Source organism: Rhinopithecus roxellana, chromosome 21 (assembly GCF_007565055.1).
Source record: "Rhinopithecus roxellana isolate Shanxi Qingling chromosome 21, ASM756505v1, whole genome shotgun sequence".
NCBI classification, from domain to species: Eukaryota; Metazoa; Chordata; class Mammalia; order Primates; family Cercopithecidae; genus Rhinopithecus; species Rhinopithecus roxellana.
The window spans coordinates 49,431,170-49,449,624 of NC_044569.1; positions in this window are offsets into that span (position 1 = coordinate 49,431,170).

The following is an 18,455-nucleotide window of genomic DNA, read 5'->3' on the forward strand; positions in this document are numbered from 1 at the left end:
GAGATTCCTGAAGCAAATGATGCTGGCATTGGTTTAATTGTGACCGATTTTGCGGGGCCAGGAGTTGCCCCTGTCTGCCTCGAAATGAAAAGCCAGAATGTTTTGCTTTGTTTTAAGGAGTTGCTTCTCCTCGTTCACACTTGCCTAAGATAGCAGCAAAAAGTACTAGTTCTCCTTTCTTCCCATGACTTCTCTCCACCCACACCCATAGCTGTAGCCATTCCAGGGAAAAGTTACTAGTCAGTACACACATTGACTGAAGGCCTAGTGGGAGCCTACCAAGGTGGTGGGTGAGAGAAGCTACCTACCTTCAGTAGCTGAGACCAGGCTGATGCTCAGCAGATAACAGGAAAATGAATGAAGTGCCCCCACTGTGTGAAAGTGATGTCAAATGAACTAAGAGTTCCCAGTCAGCTAAAAGGGTCAGAGAAGGCTTCTGGGAAGAAGGCGGGGCTACATCCGCTTGTTACTTCCCACTGGGAGAAGGTCAGCAGTGGCCAAAATTCCTGTTATGCGGTGTTGACCCGGGAGGCATTGTAGAACTAGTGACTTACTGTGGGAGCTAGAGAATGGCTTCATCATGCAGTTTGGAGGCCACTGACCCCCCAGAAGGAAGGAAGTTGCTAGTCTAGTGTCTACGCTCTGCAACCGTGGTGTTGGCCTGGAGAGATAACAGCTTGATAGAACCAGGTGAAATTTCACCCATGCCTCATCTCACCTTCCACTACACAACCCCAAAGACCAACACCTGAAAGGCACATGCAAAGTGATCCGCTAAGGTTGAAGTCAGTAGTGGAGAAGGGATGTGAATAGAAAACGATGAGTTTGAGAAAAGCAAAAGTGCAATATGAAATAAAGCAATTGAATATTTATTGGGAGCACACTGTGCCTAAGGCATGACAAGGCACCCTGGGGAACACAGCGTGTGAAACGGGGTCCTGGGTCCCACCTGCCCCTCTCCTGCTGTGTGACGTTTCCTCTCTCTGGGCCTCAGTTTCCACACCTGTAAAATGAGAAGGTTGGCTTTGATGATCTCTAAGATCTTCTCCACACCTGAAATTCTCCCTTCAAGAATGTTACAATCTCACTGGCAAAAGAAGCAAGAAAATTAAGTAGCCAAAAGGATGAATTTTAAGCTGTTTAATTCCAGCAGAGCAGGAAAGGTTTGTAATATTTGTTAAACAAAGCCCTGAAGTCCATGAGGGAATATAAAACAAGCAGATTTCCTTTTGCAAGATTTAAGGACATGGACTGATTCAATGTCAGCGTGTGAGTCATCAGACATTCCTCAAGTCTCCCAGAGTTCAAGGTCAGACCTCATAAGTCAGTGGCATGAGAACCACAGCCTTGTTCATGGTGAAGGCCTGGGCAAAGATACACCCCACGTCTCTGCAAGAGACAAGTTTCCTTGTTTGCCAGTCTACATTCTAAAAAAATGGGAGGGGCAGGCAATGCTAATCAGACCACAGGTATACACCTGATCTAAGGGAACTTGGGCTAGGCTGGACTTGAGTGGACGTGGCTCCATCAGAGGAACTGAGCCAATCAGAATTCCTCTTGTAAGAATCTGAAGTAAGAGGCTGAGAAACCTCTCTCTGCTCATTGGTGATGGCTGCTTAGGTCAAGGCTTGTGTTTTAGGTGGGTTGGGTGGAAGATAAGTAAGCAGAGGGAGTGAGTGGAGGTGGGGAAGAAGAGGGAGAGGGAAAGACAGATGTTAAAGTAGCCTCAGTTCCTTACCTTTTCAGTTCTCCCTCACTGGGTGCTCTACTATGTCTCTCTTGTACTCCTGATAACTCTGTGATATCATTTAGATCTCTATTCCCTCTGAATCTCATGTGGAATTATAATCCTCAGTGTTGGAGGTGGGGCCTGGTGGGACGTGGTTGGATCATGGAGGTGGATTTCTCATGAATGGTTTAGCACTATTCCGTTAGTGCTATCCTCACAATAGTGAGTGAGTTCATGTGAGATCTGGTCATTTAAAAGTATGTGGCACTTCCCCACCTCATTCTCTTTCTCTCTCTGTCTCTCTCTCTCGCTTCTCCTTTCACCATGTTACTTGAAAGCTCTCATTTCACCTTGCACCATCAGTAAAAGCTTCCTGAGCCCTCCCCAGAAGCAGGTGTCAGTGTTATGCTTCCTGTACATCCTGTAGAATCATGAGCTAATTAAACCTCTTTCCTTATAAATTACTCAGCCTCAGATATTTCTTTATAGCAATGCAAGAACAGCCTAATACCCTCTGTATTCTTATAGTAATCCCCTTTAATTTGCGCTAGGTTGAGTGACTTCTGATCTTTGTAGTTTGAAGACCCACATCTAGAATGGCCTGAAAGACAGGAAGTGCAGAGAGAGGAGTTAGGCCATTATAATCCCTCTAGCTGGGACTGTCCCCCTCCTGAAGATGCCCTTCCGTTTTCTATCCCAGGTGTCTCCCTCTTCAGTCAGTTTATTTATCCTGTCTGCTCAAGTCTTATTCTGAAATATCTGCAAAATAATTGCCCTTGAGCCTTCCAGGATCTCTAAGTCCCCTTTCAAAGAACAATAGCTACTATATTAATTGAGCTATTACTATTCACAGAGCAACAAGCGAAACTTTTCATTGTGCTTTGTCTCACTTAGTTGGCAAAGCAACTTTTACAGTGGAACAAACTGAGACGGGAAGGGGTGAAGTAGCTTACCAAGGGGCACACAACCAGTGGGTAGATGGTGGTCCGCCCAGAGCTGTGGGCCTCGGAGCAAGTGAGCTTAACCACGCCCCTCATCTCAAAACATGAGGATCCACCTTCTCTGAGTCCCTGGCAAGCACCTGTACTCCAGCTGCAGGAAATACTGGAAACATCATTCTTCCTCAGTGGTACATTTATAATAAAGTGTTTTTTTCTTTTAAACTAAGACTTCAGAGGTGTGTGTGTTCATTTATGTTAATGATTCTAAAGGTCCTTTGCTCTTAGGGAAGTTTACTGTTTTCGCCTATTTTTAATGTAAACAATTTTTAAAATAAATATCACAATGTTTTCTTCAGGCACCCTGGTGGCTCATTTTGGGACATACATAGTAGGGTGTCCACATACTATATTCTGGATTTTAAGTGTTTGTCACATTCTCTAATTTGTTAATAAGAAAATGATTGCAGGAAATAATGAAGATGCAATCACTAAATCTGAATGAGGTTCCATGGCTTTCTTTCCCTATTTATTTGTATATTTTGTGTTTTACATTTTCAACAGGTGATTTATCATGTGGAATTATAATAGCTGAGATTGTTAAAAACGGCATTGATATTAAGAAAGGCATTGCCGGGCGCGGTGGCTCAAGCCTGTAATCCCAGCACTTTGGGAGGCCGAGACGGGCGGATCACGAGGTCAGGAGATCGAGACCATCCTGGCTAACACGGTGAAACCCCGTCTCTACTAAAAATACAAAAACTAGCCGGGCGAAGTGGCGGGCGCCTGTAGTCCCAGCTACTCGGGAGGCTGAGGCAGGAGAATGGCGTAAACTCGGGAGGCGGAGCTTGCAGTGAGCTGAGATCTGGCCACTGCACTCCAGTCCGGGCGACAGAGCGAGACTCCGCCTCAAAAAAAAAAAAAAAAAAAAAAAAAAAAGAAAGGCATTGCTTATGCATGTTTGCATGTTGCTTTTCTAATGTAATAAAATAAAACATATTTTCTGTGTTATCAAAAATCTTTATAGATGACATGTAAAAATTATTTAAGTGACCCTTTATACCCTAGTATTTATTATATATAATGCATTTGTTCAAAGTTAAATAGGAATGACCAGCACACACACAAGTGGACATTAATTTCGGCTTACGGAACCTCCCAGTTTACTTCAGACGACAGACACATTTAAACAGAAATGGCAGTAAAAGATTAAAATCCAAGCTGTGCCGTATGTGTAATATAGACAGAGTGATTGCTCAGGGAAAAGGCAACCCTTGAAAGCTAGAGCAGCAGAGAGAGATTGGAGGGAGAAGTGGACCCAGGCCAGGCCTGAGTGTGCTGGGATGGGACCAGGGCTGCAAAGGGGGCTTTCCCAGTGATAGGCAGGCAGGAGCTTAGAAGTGGGAATTCACATCGGGGAGGGGCTGAGCAGTGGGGAGGATGAGGCACGAAGTCCAGAAAGTTAGTTATGTGTCATTGGCTTAAGACTGGACTCAGGAGGCAGACACCAGGATTTGCATCCTGCCTTCACCTTTTATCACCACTTGACCTTGGGCAACTCTAAGCTTCCATTTCCTCTACAAAAGAGAGAAATAATAGAACATATCTCAGTAAGTCATTATAAGGATTAAAGGAGATGATGTATACAAGGTACTTCACATGTAGTAAGGGCTTATACTAAGGCCAGGTTTTATTTTTTGGTTATTATTGTTGTTATTTTTGCTGTTACCCCAGGGATAGGCTGTGTGGGACCAGGGAAAAAAGTTTTGACCAATTTGCACTTTATTCTGTGACTCAAGAGGGTGAGATTAGATTTTGTTTTTCAGTCATATATAATTCAGGTAGACAGTGACGTGTGGCCCAGACTGTGGGAGCCACTCCCAGCCTGACCCAGACTGTGAGATCCACCCCTGGCCTGAGCCCCAATCCCAGTAATCCTCACCCTCATCTTCAGCAAGGCCTCTGAGGGTTCAGTGGAACTCGAGGAATCAGGAGCTGTTCTCATGGTTTTTCATGAGCTGACATTCTGTCCCTCTCTCACATGCAGATCCACATACCCTCACCCCACCTCTTTTTCTGTTTTGACAATGTTATCAGATTTGTTTATATGCTACTCTTTCCAGAAAGGACTCAAGACAGCTTTCTAAATTCTAAAATGTACCTACTAGTATATAAAAATAGGAATTTACACAAAAGACACCTTGTAAGATGGTTATCCCTTTTACAAAAGGAGTAACCAGCATTTCTTTAAATCGCAGCACATCTGGTGCGTGCAACATCAGACCCGACTGGCCGAATTTTGCCTCATCAGCAGCTTTCTGGAATGTGTCTTCGGTATCAGTGTGTTTCACAGCATTACCCCCCATTATCACCTTCACAGGAGTCAGCTGATTTTCATCAGGTTTGGGACTTGAACAGAGGCAAAGGGTATGTGAAACCCTTGAATTTACTTTGTGCAGAGCTAAGCGATTGAATGGGATCTGGTCTAGAAAGCACTGAGCTGCCACTTGGTCAGGGAACCCTGCTTGGGAGAGGTGGCAGAGGAGGTTTTCAGAAAAACAAGGGAGGATTCTTATTAGCTGATGTGGCCTGGGAGACCATACTAGGGGAAGGGAGCAGTGTAGGGGAAATGCCAGGCTGCTGTGCTCCCTGTGGGGCAGTGGCAGAGGTGACAAGCCAGCCTGGGATCTCAGACTGGGCCACAGAAGAGAGGAGAGCTGCCTGGTGACAGTTCACCTGTCCTCCCCCTAGAAAACAATTTTGGCTTGACACAGATGTAAGATGTGAAACATTCTCTATTTGCTATATCTATATATTTCAGGACTTAGCAATCATACCCTATGCTATAGTTACTATATCCCAACAAATTCATCTAACACATTATTTTTTTTAACAAAAAGCATGTGTTGGGAACTTAATCCCTAAAGCAACAGTGTTGGGGGGTAGGGCCTAATAGGAGATGTTTAAGTCATGATGTCTCCATCCCGTAATGAATTAATGCTAATTACAAAAGGGCTTGAGTCTGTGAGTTTGATCTCTTGCTCATGTGTGCTGTCTTGTCCTTCCACCTTCCACTATGGGATGACACAGCAAGAAGGCCCTTGCAAGATGTGGGCTCCTATACCTTAGACTTTCAGCCTCCAGAAAGGTAAGAAATAAATATCTTCTGTTCTTTGTAAATTACCCAGTCTCAGGTATTCTGTTATAGCACCACAAAATGGACTAAGACAACCTTTCAGTGGGCATGTTGCTGTGGCAACCTTAAAGTCACTGGAGGGCATCTATAATTGGCAGAAAATGGTATTAATTTAGTTACAGGTTTTTTTTTTTTTTTTTCTGGGAGGAGTTTTTTAGTCTTAGGCTGCTTAAAGTACTCACATGTGATCTTTTTGCCTGAGCAGACTAATAATCACCTTGCAATTTAATTACTAAGCCAGTACCAGTGAACTCTTCTCCTATCAATTGAGTTGTAATTTTTTAATACTAGCTTCTTGGGCAGGGCCTATCTCTGGAAGCTGTGGTTACCCAGACACAAATCATAACCAGTGCTGTGCTTTGTGAAACCAGTCAACTGTGGAATCAGCTGGAGGGATCATTGACAAATGCAAGCACGTTCTGAGTGGCTCATCTGTCGGCTATGACAGGCATTCAGTTCTGCTAAAGAGCATCCCGGGTTGACCACTGTCACTTCTCCATTCCCTACAATCTTCTACCACCGGATATGTTCCCATTTCCTAGGTATGGAAAACTCCTAATCATGGTGGTTTACAATTTTAAAATAGTAAAAATCTTTTTATTAAAAAAATGGTAAAATACACGTGACATAAAGTGTACCATCTTAAACATTTAAGTGTATGCTTACTGCACACTTAAAATTGGCGTTGGTAAATTCACACTGTTGTGCTTCCGTCACTAGCATTCATCAACAAAATTCTTCATCTTGCAAAACTAAAGCTATGTACTCATTAAAACACAAATCTCCATTCTCTGCTGCCCCCAGCTCCTAGAAACCACTAATCTACATTTTGTTAATATGAATTTGGCTAATCTAAGTGCCTTATGTAAGTGGAATCATACAGTATTTGTCCTTTTGTGACCAGCTTACATCACTTAGCATAATGTCCTCAAGGTTATTCCATGTTAGCATGGAATACCTTATTCTAAGGTAGCATGTGTCAGAATTTCATTTCTTTTTAAGAGTGAATAGTATTCCATTTCATGTATGTGCCACATTTTGATTACCCGCTTGTGCATGGATGCACACTTGGGTCACTTCCACTTTTTGGCTGTTGTGAATCATGCTGTTACGAATGTGGGTGGACAAATACCTCTTTGAGTCCTCACTTTGATTTCTTTTGAATATACCCAGAAGTGAAATTGCTGGATTATATGGTAATTCTACTTTTAGTTTTTTGAGGAACTACCATACTGTTTTCCATAGTGGCTACAACATTTTACATTCCCACAGCAGTGCATGAGCATTCCAATTGTTCTGCTTCCTTGCCAATACTTGTTATTTTCCATTTTTTTGTTTGCTTGCTTTGGATAGTGGCCATTCTAATAGGTGTGATGCAGTCATAGTTATTTTTTTAAGGGGAAGGCTTGTCTAACCTTAACATTTAATGATAATAGGACTTCCAAAAGCAATTATAATAGCTGACATTAATTGAACACATAACATAGGGTAGACACTCTATGTTGCCACATTCGATCCTCAAATCAACCCCATGAGTAATGTGCCGTCATCATTCTCATTTTACAGATGAATAAACTGAGACCCAGAGAGTTTATATAATTTGTGATTTGTCCAAGATCACATCAACCAGATAATCGTTCTGTACCTTTGAATGTAGACACTGAGGAAGCTATAGGATTCCTCAGTACAGAACAAGACCTGCTTATTGGTGGACAAGACAACCTCTAGTAAGGCAGCCCTTTGCATATATTTCTAAAATTTGGTGACTTTCCCTAGTGATGACAACAAACAACATTGAAGACAATGATGGTGATGATGTTTAAAAAAAGAAAAAAGGAATTGAATATAAGCAAACATTCAACTCTAATCTCCATATGTAAAAAAAAATCCCTAAAATCCCCAATATTTGAACATTACATGTTCGTAGAGAACTAAATTAGAGGGTGAGTATTCATATAATGGAATTATTTGCCTTATAGAAGGATTCACTGCATTTTCCTCGGCTGTGACAAGCTTTCCCAGTTCATTTAAAATAGGAATTAATTTATAACAATGTGATGTATATATAGTTTTCCCTAGAACACATCTATTGCTCAGCGTGAAGCCAAATCAGGTCGCTAAAATGATTTTGATTGCTGGATAATGATAGTGGGGAATATTTGCTCACTTCAGCATTTGAGGATTCCAACTGGGACAGGATTTGTAGACCTAACTGTCAAACCACTATCCTTAATCTTGGTGGAATTATGAAGACCAGAAAAATGCCAAAAGACAGGGGGAACAGATCATTAAACAAAAAGTTTGCAAGCACTTATGAAGAAGTAATCATGTGGAGACTCCTTAACAGGACCTAAATAAAAAGACAAGTCAATCTTTTCTTATCATCATAATGTTAATAGAAAATTAGAACACAGAGGGTCATATCTTTGTTATATATCTACAATCTCCTCTGACCTCATGAAAAAAACGTAATGCTGATGGGTAAGAACGCATGACTAGATGAGCAGTTACTTCTGACTTTTTAGTGTGTTGGTGGAAGATTTCTGTCTAGCTAATCAGCACTCAGTAGCGCATCCCCACCCAATCAATTAGGAATTGCATTCAGCTGCTAATAACAGAGATACAAATTACTGCAGCTTAAGGAAAGATTTCTCTCCACATTAAGAAAAATGGTACAGCCACTTTGGAAGACAGTTTGGCAGCTTCTTACAGAACTAAACACACTCTTATCATACAATCTAGCAGTAGCTCTCCTTGGTACTCACCCAAATGAGTTGAAAACTTACGTCCACACAAAAACCTACACATAAATGTTTATAGCAGCTTTATTCATAATTGCCAAAGCTTGGAAACAACCAAGATGTCTTTCAATAGGTGAGTGGATAAACAAACTGTGGGACATTCAGACAATGGAAAATTATTCAGCGATGAAAAGAAATGAGTTATCAAGCTACAAAAAGACATGGAAGAATCCAAAATGCATGTTGCTAAGCAAAAGAAGCTAGTCTGAAAAGGCTACTTACTGTACAATTCCAACTATATGACACTATGGAGAAGGCAAAACCTCAGGGACAGTAAAAAGGTCAGTGGTTGCCAGGGATTAGCAGGGAGAGAGTGATGAATAGGCAGAGGATTTTTAGGCAGTGACACTACTCTGTACAATACTATAATGGTGGATAAAAGTCATCATGCCTTCATCAAAACCCATAGAATCTATGCAGGAGTGAACCCTAAGGGAAACTATAGATTTTAGTTAACAATAACACAACAATATTGGCTCATCAACTGTAATAAATGTACCACACTCATTCATGATATCAATACCAGGGGAACCGGTGGGGGTGGTGTCGGGAATTTGGGAAGTCTGTACTTTCTGCTCAATTTTTCTGTAAACCTGAAACTGCTCATAAGTTTTAAAAAATCAATTAATTAAAAAAATACAAAAATCAAGACTGAGGAAGAAAAACGACCAGAGTTAGGCAGTCTCATGTTGGTGTGATGGCTGCGTGGCCATCAGGGTCGCAGTTCCTCCCATCTTCCCACTTTACCTTCCCCGGTGTGTGGCTTCCGCTGTCAAAGTTTACTCATGGTCACAAAGTGGTCAGTTTGTGAAAGTGGGATGGCTTGGGTCATCTGAATATCCTGTAACAGCAGAAGGAGAGGGGGAAAGGCAAAGGCCACCTGGTTTTCTACCAAGTCAGTCCCCTTAAAGAGATTTCCTAATTGAATATAGACTGCATATTAGATGATATTAAGGTAATATTGTTAATTTTGTTAGGTATGACATTAGTATTGTGGTTACATTTAAAAAGAAAGTCTTTATCTCTTAGAGAGACACACTGAAATATTTGTGGGTGGAAATCATATAATGTCTGGTCTGAGCTTTAAAATAATCTAGAAAAAAAGACAAGTGGAAGGACAGATGAAACAAGAATGGCAAATGTTGATTCCTGCCACACCAAGTTGATAGTTGATAGCTATAAAACTATGTGAAGAGTATACTGAGGTTCTTGCAGTATTTTCTGTACTTGTGCATAGTTTGGACTTTTTTTATTATAAAAAGTAAAAAAAAAAAAAAGATTAGGTGTAGTGGTTCACACCTGTAATCCTAGTGCTTTGGAAGGCTGAGGTAGGAGGATTGCTTGAGGCTAGGAGTTTGAGACCCACCTGGGCAACATAGTGAGACCTCATCTCTACAAAAATAAAAATAAACAATTAGCCAGGCATAGTGATACATGCCTTGGTCCTAGCTTCTCTGGAGGCTGAGGTAGGAGGATCACTTGAACCTGGGAGGTTGAGACTGCAGTGAGCCGTGATCACTTCACTGCATTTCAGCCTGGGCAACAGAGTGAGATCCTGACACAAAAACAAAAAAGTTAAAAAAAAAATCTACACACATTTCACTGTCCATCCCTGTTTGCTGGGGAGAGGCTGGGAAATGGATTTTTACCTGGGCGTTTGTTATATTCAAGAATGTGGAGTCCTGTTGGTAAGGAAGAGGGAGTGTGGATATTTAGTAGGTAGCCAGCATGGCTGCCATACTCACTAAAGATAAGCCATCAAAAACTGCTGTTCTGGCATAGCCTTCATATCAGATGGACCCTGTTCACCAAACCATATTTTCCTCATTATTGCCAGGACAGCCCATGGATTGGGCTTGCCAGAACACTTAATCCTGCCTTCATTCCTACTACCTGGAATGTTCTCCCCGAGCCAGGATTCATTTCTTCCCTCTCTCCCACTCCTTCACTAGGCTTTATGCCCCCTGTTTTTTTAGGACTCGACTCACAAGTTGCATCCTCCAAAAGCTGCCTGCCTCCTCCCCAGCCCCACATGGTGTTAAACTCCCTCCTGGGCTCCCACATCTCCTGTGTTGGCCCCTACGACAGTACCTATACCTCAAATTGTGACATCCTTTTACTTATTTCCTTCCACCACCAAACTAAAAATCCCTGAGGACAAGTGCTAAGTCATCTGTGCCTCAGTACCTCCCATACCTGTCAGAGTACCTGAGACACACACAGAATGGAACTTATGAACCAGATTACAGCACTTATCCTTGGAAGAGCAACATCAACATCAATAGTAGCTAGCCTTTCTTCAGCATTTAACATGTGCCAAGTTTCGTGCATGCATTATTTCACTGAATCCTCAGGAGACCCCTCTGTGATGGGTATTATCATTTCCATTTCACAAAGGAGAAAACCAAGGCTCAGAGAGGTCATTAATGTGTGGGTTTTGTAAGAGGTGCATCGTGGATTCCAACCTCCTTCCTACACCAACCGTAAGTACCCATCACTCCCCTCGGCAGCAGCAGGCCCCATGAGGCAGCGCAATAGACCCAGGAAGTATACGACCTTGGCGTGGGAGAATTTCCTTAGGTAGTCATGGGGGCAGATCCTGGCGTGCAGCTGTGGCCCTGCCCCCTGAGTAAGAATATAAAAGGGCAATTCCTGCCACACCAAACAGGTCCTTCCACTTGGTGAATTCATCCCTCCCTGTGGTGCGTGGTGAGGTCTGTGGCTACTAGGACCAGTGACCACTGCACTCCAGGGATAGGCCTGTGAGGAGACAAGGAGACAGGAGACTCACTTGGAGCACGGACTCTCTGCCACACCTTTGCCCAGCTTGCCTCCTGGTTGGAGATGGTGATCCCGGATGAGGGGCTCTGCCAGCCATGGGTTTTGCTATTCAATCCTGCAGGTTCGCCCTGGTGCAGGGCTCGCATGGATGGCAGAGCTTCAGTGCAGGGCTCAGATGTGAGGCAGATTCTATCGTCAGTTCCTCTTCATCCTCTGGCACATGCTTCCTAAAGGAAATGGATGGCAGACACCAAGGAGGTACTCTTTCCCACTTCTCTCACTCTGAGGTGCCTCTGTTGACCAACACTGGTGATAGGGGAAAGGAAGAGGTGGCTGCAGAATCTCACGGTCTTACTACATCCTGTCTTCAGTTTAATTTTCCAGCAATATCAAACAATCAATTCGCCTACTGCCTTACACACAATTAATGGGCTGGTTCTTGCCCCTGGTTGTGGTAAACCTTGGTTCACCCAGTTTCCTTTGGCTAAAATGTGATCCCCACCCCACCTCCAGCTCTCTGTTCATCCTACACTCAGTTGTCACTTCCTTCAGGAAGTCTTCTTGGGTTTCTTGTTCTGGACTCCCTAAAATACCCTGTCCGTATCTCTGCATTGCAGTGGTAAAAATACTATGTAGGGTTTTTTTATGGGTCTTCCCCCCAATAGATTATGAGTCTTAACACCACACATTTGCTCTTTCCCCTTCATATGCACAGTGCCATGACAGCCAAAAGATATATAGGTATTCAATAAATATCAATAATTATGCCTCACTTTTTAATTTTAATTTTTATTATTTATTATACTTTAAGTTCTGGGATACATGTGCAGAACGTGCATGTTTGTTACATAGGTATACATGTGCCATGGTGGTTTGCTGCACCCATCAACCTGTCATCTAGATTTTAAGCCCCACATGCATTAGGTATTTGTCCTAATGTTTTCCCTCCCCTTGCCCCCCAACCCCCGACAGGCCCTGATGTGTGATGTTCCCCTCCCTGTGTCCACGTGTTCTCATTGTTCAATTCCCACTTATGAGTGAGAACATGCAGTGTTTGGTTTTCTCTTCCTGTGTTAGTTTGCTGAGAATGATGATTTCCAGCTTCAACCATGTCCTGCAAAGGACATGAACTCATCATTTTTTATGGCTGCATAGTATTCCATGTTGTATATGTGCCACATTTTCTTTATCCACTCTATCATTGATGGGCATTTGGATTGATTTCAAGTCTTTGCTGTTGTGAATAGTGCTGCAATATACATACGTGTGCATGTGTCTTTATGGTAGAATGATTTATAATCCTTTGGGTATCTATCCAGTAATAGGATTGCTGGGTCAAATGGTATTTCCGGTTCTAGATCCTTGAGGAATTGCCACACCGTCTTCCACAATGGTTGAACTAATTTACACTCCCACCAACAGTGTAAAAGCGTTCCTATTTCTCCACATCCTCTCCAGCATCTGTTGTTTCCTGACTTTTTAATGATGGCCATTCTAACTGGTGTGAGATGGTATCTCATTGTGGTTTTGATTTGCATTTCTCTAATGACTATGCCTTACTTTTACCCAGCATTTACTATGGACCAGGGAGCCTGCTAAGAACATTACCTGCAGTATGTCTTTTTGTTGTTGGTGTTGTTCGTTTTGAGACAGCGGATCGCTCTGTTGCCCAGCTGGAGTGTGTTGGTACGATAATAGCTAACAGCAGCCTCAATCTCCTGGGCTCGAGTGATCCTCCCACCTCAGCTTTCCAAGTAACTGGGACCACAGGTGGTTGCCACCATGCCCAACTAATTTTTTAATGTTTTGTGGCGACAGAGTCTTTCTATATTGCCCAGGCTGGTCTTGAACTCCTGAGCTCAAGTGATCTCCCACCTCAGCCTCCCAAAGTTCTGGGATTACAGGTGTAAGCCACCCTACCTGGCCTGCAGTATGTATTTTAATCTTCATAGCAACTCAAGGAGCTAGGCACCAATAGTCTCTTCATTTTACAGATGAGAAGCCCAAGACTTGAAAAGATTAAATTACTTGCCCAAAGTAACTCAGGTAACTAGGACTCAAAATACAAGCATTAGGACTCCATACTTTTAAATACTGCAGGATACAATCTCCTCCAAATACATGTAGAATGTAGGGATAAATGCTTTTTGTGAGCTATATGTGCATTGCTAAAACTTAAGTGTTTCTGGGGGCAAAAAAGAGGGTGAAATAAAGCCCAGAGATTCACATTTGGAGGCCAGGAAATATCTTATCTCCAAATATATTAGTGAATTCTATAAATATTTATGGTCTTGGGTTTACTGTGAGCTCAGTACTGCGTTAATCCACGTGGGGAAGCAATGCTAGACAAGCAGATGGTGGGTTTCCTGCCTTGAGGACTTGCTAGTGTGACCGACAGACGCAGTGACACAAGGGCAAGGACAGAGAACAGCTTCAGGTGGAGTCTGATGACCAGGGAGCACAGTCAGTGTTGCTGAGAGAGAGGACTTGAGTGGCTCTGAGTGAGGGGTGGTGGTCAGAAAGGAGTTCACAGAGCACAGAGCAGTCTTTGATGACAGCAAGACCTCCTGGCTTGGACTTCTCTGTAGGTCTTAACCAACGCTTCACGGAGTTGGCTGGAAGGCAACTCGTGTGATGCTGAATTTCTGCAGCAGTGCTCCCATCTTCATTTCTATGGCTACAAAAGGAAGCTGGGGTTCTCTGGTTGGGTTGAGACAGGGAGGAAGGCTATTCTCCCAGCCTGAAAGAGCTGCCTCTGTTGCCCCGTGTCCCTGTGACCTTCTGTGCTGTTTGGAGAAAGGAGGCTGTGTGAGTCTCCCCATAATGGAGACTGAAGGGATGCTGGCTTTTGAAAGCCCTCACCTCTCCATTCTCTCCCTGGGGAAACCGGGGATAATTGGGGATTATATGCAGCCTCTAGGACACAGGGCCCTTTCAGCATGACTGTCTCCTGGGAGTGGCTGTATTTGTGTCGACTGCAATTTTCCCTGGACAGGGGAAGGGAGCAGATCAGGCCCTGTGCGGCCTTTTCAGAGCTGGGAATTGTACCTGGGCTTGGGGACTGCAGTAACATTGACAGTGATACAAAGCTGGTAACAGTGGAGGCTGCGACAATGACCACAGAGTGTAATCTTAGGACTAAACTACTTTCTTCTTCCCCTGGTAGGGGCTGTGCAAAATGAATGTGAACATGGTTGCCTGCCAGCACTGCACTCCGCTCTTGTAAAATGGGGCACACTTGACCATGGTTTCTCCACCTTGGGTACCTTCTTCCTCCTCTCCTTTTCCCAGGCATCAGCACCCTTGGACCTTCTCCCCATCCCTTCTCTATGAGAAGCTGCACTCAGGAAGAGCATTGTCATCCATCATTACAGCTGTGCAGTAGAAGGTGGTATTTTGAGCAGGAACCAAGGGGCTGAGTGTCTAGTGCTGGCTTTGGCACTACCTGGCTTTATAAACTTGAGCAAGTCCTGTCACCCTTCTCTAATTTTCATTTCCTCATGAGTAATGTCAACGAGTGGGGGCAAGGAGGGATTAGGTCCATGATTCTCAGTGTTGGTTGTACCCTGGAACCACCTGGGAAGCTTTAAAACTACCAATATCCATGACCCATCACAGCTAGTTAAGTAGGGATATCTGGTGGCTGAGCCAAGGCATCAGTGTATTTTAAAAGCCTCCCAGGAGGTTCGAATGTGAAGCCAGGCTTGAGAACCCCAGATGTGATGATTTCTAGGATTGTAATTATAGATGACTTTTAGATTACAAATCCCTGGATTAGCCTTACCAATGATATCAGCACTTCATATATTATTTCTAATGGTGGAATTTAAGTACAATTGACTTTTTAACCATGTGGGGTTCGGCATGTCAACCCCCTCATGCAGTTGAAAATCTGCATATAACTTTTGTATTTCGGGTTTTTTTGTTTTTTTGAGATGGAGTCTTGCTCTGTCATTTAGGCTGTAGTACAGTGGCATGATCACGGTTCACTGCAGCTTCAACCACCGGGCTTAAGTGATTCTTCCACCTCAGCCTCCCAAGTAGCTGGGACCACAGGTGCCTGCCACTATGCCTGGCTAATAACTTTTGGCGCCTCAAACACTTAAGTACTAATGGCCTACTGGTGAGTGGAAACCTACTGATAACATAAACTAGCAATTAACACATATTTTGTATGTTATAGGTACTATATACTGTATTCTTACAACAAAGTAAGCTAGAGAAAAGGAAATGTTATTAAGAAAATTGTAAGGAAGAGAAAATACATTCACTATTCATTAAGTGAAAGTGGATCATCAAAGAGGTCTTTATCCTCATCATTTTCACATTGAGTGGCTGAAGACGGGGAGGAAGAGAAAGGGTTGGTTTTGCTGTCTCAGGGATGGCAGAGGTGGAAGAAAATCTGTGCGTAAGTGGACCTGCATAGTTGAAACCCATGTTGTTCAAGGGTTAACTGTACTGATTTCTTTTGTAAGCATGGGGAAAGGTGGTATCATTTTTGTGAAGGGTCTTTCTAGACATCTAAGAACTGTGACATTCACAGAGTGGCCCTTTCAGAGTGGCTCTGACTACAATCAGCCTTATCTAGCTTCAGAAGTCCCAGTTGCCATTCGGGGTAAGGTGAAAGGCATTCAGCATATTCCCCAACATTCTCTGGGGATGGATGGCAAGAGAGGCACTCACGCAAGTATCATCAGTCACTTGATATTAATCAGCAAGTGATTCTCACATCAATCGGCAAGAAAGAGTTGGAAGTAGGTAATTTTATATATGTGTGTGTGTATATATATATACACATATAATTACATATATATATAGAGAGAGAGAGAGGAAACATAGATTTATGCCCTGGATATATGCTCCAGTAGGTAGATGTAATGGTGAGTGTGGAGAGGTTCAGGATATGATTCATTGCCCAGGCCGAGCTAGCCAAGGGATACACTGGTATAGAGGCTCTGAGCAGTTGGAAAGAGGCTCCTAGTACCTTAGAGTAGCAAAATTCAGAGGGTCCTAAGGGGATGTTAGGATAGCACCAAAGAGACATTCTATTTGTTTTCCTAAGGTTTGGCTCTGGGTGTAGGCTCCTATAAGGTAACCTATGATTTTGTATCTTTGTTTCCTCATTAACTAAACTTGTGTTTATGCAACTTGTGTGATGAGCTATGAGGGGCACACAGGTGTGTACCCTAAGGTCTGAGTTGCCTGGTTTGACTCAGATCCATAGTACCTTTGCTGGTTCTTTGTTTTTTGTAGATTTCCTCCTTTCCCCAATGGGATTATCAGCTTTGTGCAGGCATGAATCTTCTCTATTGCTTCTCAGGTGCTAATCAGTGCCCAGCCCAGGATGTTTAATAAATGCTTATTTATTTACATCATTGTAGCCCCCAGATGGGAGCCTATATTCTGGACATGACAATCTAAAGCTCCTAATATGAACATTCATTCATTCAACAAATATTTACTGAGTTCCAGGGACTAGACACTATACAACACTTAGGGAAGGGATGGATTCTTGTCATAATTTCAGGTTTGACACCCCCTTTCTTCAACTGAATGTTCTCACAGTCAGGGATTGGATTAAGTATTTCCTTGTATTCTTCACAAAGCCTACTGTTTCTTTCCATATATGATGAGGCAGAACCTCAATAGAAGTTTTTAAATGACTGACAGAATAAATGTGTTTATTTAGCACTTATTAAATCCTCACAGACTATGCTATATAGTGTGAGGCATATAAAAAAAAAAGAATAGACATGCAAGTCCTTAAGGAGTTTAAAATCGTATAGGGGAGTTTGTCAGACCTTCTTATGCATCACTGTAGGTCCTCTATGCCTCTCTGTCTCTTATTTTAGCCATTGGTATAGTGAGCTGTTCTAAAGGGCCTCAACCAGCTTCCTATGGGACCAACCTAACAGTGTGGCACCTCCAACTCATGCCCTATACCTGGTACCACCCTTAGATTCAGGCAAGCAGGACCCAGGCATCAACCTGAGCCTCAGGACCTGCCTACCCCTCCCAACTCCTTCCTTGAAATTTTCTAAGTACTACTGAACCTGGACTGAGACCTGCATGGACCTAGGTTCCAATTTCTCCCATGATATGCATGCACACACACACACACACGCACAGGTTCATGCACCATACAAGATGTCAATCAGATATCCCAAGGAGCTCCAGGACTTGAGTGTATGGGGCCCGATTGTGGCTGGTTCCAAGAAGGCAATTATCTAGGAATGGCCCTTTCTGTCTCCTCCAGAGACTTTTAGAACTCTGGTTCCCCCTAGCCAGTGGGCCATTCTGATTGACGTGGTGACGTCATGCTCACCTGGTCAGTCTGCAGCCCTGCTGAGTGAAGGACAGGTGTTCCTTGTGAAAGCTATTCTGCTCTTCTAGCTCTCCCCACAGGCCTTTCACCTGTCCTCCATTTTGATGGTGGTGTGTGGAACGCTGGAGTGAAATCAGCATTGAAATAGATCACATTCTAGGATGCAGTGATTATGGCCAAAGGGATAAGAGTAAGAGTCTTACTCTTGTTGCCCTGGCTGGAGTGCAATGATGCCATCTCGGCTCACTGCAACCTCTGCCTCCTGGGTTCAAATGATGCTCCTGCCTCAGCCTCCCGAATAGCTGGGATTGCAGGCATCCGCCGCCATGCCTGATTAATTTTTGTATTTTTAGTAGAGACAAGGTTTCACCATGTTGCCCAGGCTGGTCTCGAACTCCTGAGCTCAGGTGATCTGCCCGCCTTGGCCTCCCAAAGTGCTGGGATTACAGGCATAAGCCACCCCACCCAGCCGAAATTTGTAATATATTTTTAAATCAGATTCTTTATATATAAATAATATTTGCCCAAGTCCCTGTGTTCCCTGAGGACAGCCCCGCTTGTACTGCTCACTTCCTGTCCAGAGGTTGTTCTGGCACTGCCACGTGGGATTCATGGGAACACACTCAGTGCCCCTGCATACACAGTCAGGAAGTGCAGACAAGTAAATACCCACCCCACAGAGCAA